Raw genomic sequence first — 6,000 nt, 5'->3', positions numbered from 1 at the left:
TTCTACTTATTTTAGCTTTTACTAATTGTGCAGAAAATGAGATTTTCCCTCATTTTTACCCGTCTACTAGATAGCTTGTATTTTCATAATCCAGACGCCGCTGCATTTTAATATTAAACATCGATTTTCGTATTTGCCTGATTTAAAAGTTGCACATTGCAATTCTCATTCACACGATTTCAATATTGTCCATTGCAATTCTTATTTACGAGATTTAAAAATCCAATATCGCGATTTGTATTGAGGCGTTTTTAAAATTCTGTGTAATGATTCGTATTAACGTGAGTTTATCCAATATGGTGATTTGTTTTTGCAGTTGTAATATCCAACATTTACTTTCGTATTTACGCTTGATTTAAAAATTAGGCTTTGGATTCGTATTCACGCCAATTAGAAATTATGCATTGTAATTCGCGTTTATGCGATCTGAAAATTATACATCATGATTTGTATTTTCACATTTTTGAAATCCAATATAGAGTTTCAGTCATGTGATCTTAATATCGTGATTTATATTCACTCGATTTTAAAATCCAAAATCGCTATTTGTATGCACGCGATTTTAAAATCCTTTATCGCAATTCTTGTGAAAAGTTTTTTTCTTGAATTAGTTACAATAACGTGGCAGTTTTTCTATCAACGATTATTGCTATATGTAGGCATTACAACATTAGCAAAACTGAATGAATATAATGTTACTGATATTTTTGCTATAAATCATGTAACATTTACTCACGTAACATTTACTCACGTTTACTCATCTTTTTTGCCTTTTGGCCAATCTTATCCCTGTATATATCATATTTAGCCAATTTTGTATTTTCTTCAGTAAAAGATGTTATGTTTTGAAAGAAACTAATATTTCTGTTGGGCATATATTAATATTTAATGAATTGTGGTTAATTGTAGAACACTGACTCAAAATGTTAATTATCTTACCATAAATTTTAATAGATGTTATTGTAAAGTTATTTTTAATGATTATTATTATAGTTGTTTTTCGTTTACAATTACTGTTTTAGCTTGCAATAATATAAGATCTCAAAAATCCAAATGAAATGCAATCTATTTTGAATTATCATATTTTGCTTCATTATTTTCAGTTCAAATTGAATTAAGTTGAGTTACACTTCAAATTTTCATTAAAATACTTTATTTATTTAATTATTTTTTGTGTGATATTTTGTGACTTACCTTCATTCCTTGTACCAATAAAAGAAACATTTTACATGTCTCATATTCTAATTGATATCAAAAGAGTATGCCATATTATGAAAGAAATTTTTCATGATCAATTCTGTTTCCCCTCTATTGGTAATTTAAAGTATCGAAGAAAAAAAAAAATGAATTGAGGAAACCCTAGAGTGAATCATGATTTTTTCAATGCTGGAATTTACTTTTCAAAATATCGAAATGCATACAAATTATGCCAGGATTGATCCTGCCATAATTTGTTTGCATTGTTGATAAGTTGAGGAAGAATGAAATATGAATTTTTAAATGCTGGAATTCACTTTTCAAAATATCGTTATACAAAAAAAATTATAGCAGGATTATTTCCCTACTTTGTTATCCTACCTTAATTTTTTTCCATTGAGTTGAAGTTTTAAATGCTAAAATTCAGTTTTAAATGCTGAAATTCACTGAACTATGAAGTTTTAAATGCTAAAATTCTCTTTTCAAAATATCAAATGCAAACAAATTATGTCGGGAATATTTATCTACTATGTAATCCTGCCATAATTTATTTGCATTGAGTTGAGGAAGAGTCAACTATGAAGTTTTAAATGCTGGCATTCACTTTTTAAAATATCCAAATGCAAACAAATTATGGCAGGATTGTTTCTCTACTTTGTAATCCTGCAATAACTTGTTCGCACTGAGTTGAGAAAGAGTAAACCATGAAGTTTTAAATGCTGGAATTCACTTGCAAACAAACTATGCCAGGATTATTTCTCTACTGTGTAATCCTGCCATAATTTGTTTGCATTATTTTGAAGGGGGAAAAAGCATTTTTAGTTTTATGGTTTACTCTGGGTTTTCTTTAACTCACACTTTCTATGCTTTAAATGATAATACTGTAGGTCAAACAGACTTTACCATGAAGCGTTTTTCTCATGATATAGTGTCTTCATAATTTGTGTTTTCAGATATTTTAAACTACAATGAACTCTGGTTTGTGAATAAAATAACAAGAATTAATATAAAACTTCTAATTTATCACTCCCCAAGTTCTTATAAAGACAAACTTTTGAAGTTTTTGTGATATACTTTGCGCAAAAAAAAAGGACCACTCTGAATAACTTTTGATCTAATGATGGGATCTGCACGTTCCAAAACTCAATCTCAATGTTTCAAGGGGATGAGTTAAAATATGCTTATTAATTAGGGCAAATGATATTTTAAGTTACAAAATTAACACAAAAATGTACTTGCTCTGAATAAACATACCTTTTTTATGGTGGATTCAGATTTATAGCACTGTATAATTGTGACCAAAATTTTTTCAAATTCACTTAAAATGTGCTCGAGACCAGGGTTTGTTGATTTAAATCAAATGATTTTTTTTAAAAAGTCATTGATTTAATTCAACTGATTTTTTTTTTGTATATATATTGATTTTAAAAGTTAAAAACAGTGTTTTAAATTATTCATACTTTTATTATTTTCTTTTCTTATTTTCAAAATTTATTTTAAATAAAGTGCAGTATTAATTAATTTTAGTTAACGAAATTTCTTTCTTGGTGTGTGTAAAATTCCAACAACTTTGAAATTGCAAAAAAAAATGTAAATAAAATGTTAGTTAAAATTCTACTTTTTGATTGAAAAAGCATGGAATTAAAATCTATATTAAATTTTATTGGTGGAAAATGTATATCTCTAAATCTTGAGGTTATATTAAAAAGAAATTACCCCAATATGCCAAAAATGGAACGAAAAAAAGAAAAAGGCTGATGAATTCAGATATTTTTTTCCTGATCCTAGTCTTTAAATTTCAATCATGCATTTGTTTCAAAATGGTTGCTATGTATTCAAAGTTATGTATGGTTGCTATGCATTCAAGCGTATTATAATAAAAAATTATTTTAGTAAGTTAGAGAGCTTCTAAAATATTGTTATAATATAGTTTTAATATTAATTTAATTTTGATTAAACATTTATAAAGTTTTTTTAATCATAAATAATAAAGTTCTTGCAATGTATTTGAGTAAAAATCAAAAAAATCTGATTTATTTTTAAAAAATCACGAACCCTGCTCGAGACACGACGAAATGCTCAGAAAGTAAAATTAGCATTAAAGGGTTCTCCTGACCAAATTATCCTGGTCATTTTTCCCAGATAGCGGGTGTCAAAAAATTGTATAGTTTGAATTAAATTATTGAATTAATTTCGAAAAATTTCTGATGTTTACAGAGAGCAAAAAAGTGAACAATCTTAATAACTTTTGAACCTAATGATAATTTTTTCTCATACTACGATTCAATGGTTCGAGAGCCTAAATGCTTCTTAGTTTGTGCAAGCGATAATTTAAGTTAAAAAATCAGAAACAAAAATGTGCTATCTCTAAATAAACATACAATTTTCTAATAGATTTTGATTCTTATTTTCAAAAGTATTTTTGAATTACCGCAATTCAAAAATATCCAAATTAGAGTTGAGTTACTGATTCGATTATTCGAATCCGCTAAAATGATTCGGAGATTTGAATCACCAACTTGCAACTGATTCGAATCAGCTGTTTTTATCGAAATAGATTTAAATTATAATTGTTTCTTAAATTGCAGTTAGTTTTGTTTCACAGTGATGCTTTTTCATATACAATTAAAAATTTCTCGTAAAACATATTAACAACGTATACGAAAGATAAGATATATATATGTTTCATATAATTATACTTATTATACAATGAGTATATTTATTTATTTGAAAGAATTTCATTATAATGCGAAAGAATAATACATTTTTTTCTATCTACATTAGTTAAAAGAAAAGTTGTGATATTACCTATTACAACTTTTTTTTAACTAACTTAACTTTCGAAAACTTTTTCGAATTTTTTTAGAAGCATTTGATTTGCAAATAATAAATAAGTCGTTTAAGTCATATTATTCGAATAAGTGATCACTGATTCAAATCATCAAATTGGACTGATTCTAATGATCCGAATCTCTTTGATGATTCGTTTTGCCCAACTCTATTGGGGAATACTCAAAAATTTTCCTTCAAGCATGGGGAATACATAAATTTCTCCTTCACAAGTTTTTACACTCTTAACACCTACAACAATGCAGGAACGCATTACTAACATTCACTACTGTAAATAGGCTATTGAACGCATAAACGAAGCTGGTTTATCATGGAGATGTGTGGCTGATCCAGCGGGGGGGGGGGGGGGGGGGGCATGACCTGTCAAAATTGAAAGAAAAAAAAATAATTTTTTTAATAATTTACAAAAGAAATAAAATATTTTAAAAATTATTTAAGGGGGAATCTGAGCCTATGACCGCCAGGGGCGGATCCAGAAATTTTTTCTGGGGGAGCAGGAAAATTTTCTGGATCCGCCCCTGGTGGCTGACTACAATGAATATTCATAGTGTTTACCAGAGACTCGTTAAGTGTGTTTCCATTTACCATCCGTCATTGTATTTCTAAATTATTTCATAAGAATCGGTTATTTGAATCATTTGATTTGAGTTACTTAATTCGAATCATTGACCCAAATGGCATTACCTGAATCATAAATCAGAAGCACTTTATTCAAATAGTGATCCGAAGAAAATGATTCAAAGCAATGATCTAAATCACTTCATAAAAAACAGTTATTTGAATCATTGATCCAAATGGCATGATTCGAAACACTTGATCTTAATTACTTGATTCGAAAAGAGATCCAAATTACTTGATTTGAATCAGTTATCTGAATCAATTGATTGGAATCCTTGATCCAAACCATGATTCAAATCACTATTAGAATTATATGATTTGGATCAATATTCGAATCAAGTTATTCAGATCAGTGATTCAAATCATGTGATTCAGATTACCGTGACGTGGATTGCTAATTTGAATTACGTAATTTGGATCAATATTCAATTCATACGATTCACATCAATGATTTGGATCAATATTCAAATCAAGTGACTCACAAAGTGATTCGAATAATGTGATATTGATTATTATACGAAAGAAGTGATTCATATCAATGATATCAAATCAAGTGATTCAGATCAATAATTTAAATCGGGTGATTCAAATAATGTAATTTGGATCAATGATACAAATTAAGTGATTCGAATCAGATCAGTAATTTGAATCATGCTATTTTGATCTATGATTCGAATTAAGTGATTCAAATCAAATGATTCGAATAACTGATACTTATGAAGTGATTCACATCACTGATTCGGATCAATACATGAATCATGTGATTCTGAACAATGATTCAAATCAAGTGATTCAGATCTAGTAATTTGAATCACTGATTCGAGTAATGACTTAATTGCGAATTACATGATTCAAATCAAATGTTTCAACAAAATTCGAAATTGAAAAATATTCGAAAAATGTTTACCTACCTATCACTTTTTTTCTTTTAACCAATGTCGATAGAAAAGAAAAATATTATTCTTTCTTATTAAGAGCACCAAGGAGTCGTCGAAATGAACGAAATTTTACATACGTAATGACTACTTTGATACAAGTAAATGATTAGAAAATCGATTATCTTTGATTTTCTAATCATTTACTTATATCAAAGTATAGTCATTACGTATGTAAAATTTCGCTTCATTTTGACGACTCCTTCTTGGTGCGCTAATTTTTTGTCCACGAGTGTAACTAAATATACTTATTAAATCTTTCGTATAATTCTATTGTATATGTTGCTAATTGCTATAAAGATTTTTAACTGTGGCAAAAATTAAGAAACTACAAAAGAAAAAATTTTTTAGATTCATTTTTTATCTGAATTCATCGAATTCCTTAATTGGAAAATTTTAA

This window comes from Parasteatoda tepidariorum, chromosome 10, assembly GCF_982258835.1.
Source record: "Parasteatoda tepidariorum strain Cologne lab strain chromosome 10, Ptep-v5.0, whole genome shotgun sequence".
Lineage (NCBI taxonomy): Eukaryota > Metazoa > Arthropoda > Arachnida > Araneae > Theridiidae > Parasteatoda > Parasteatoda tepidariorum.
This window is presented reverse-complemented; position numbering follows the sequence as displayed.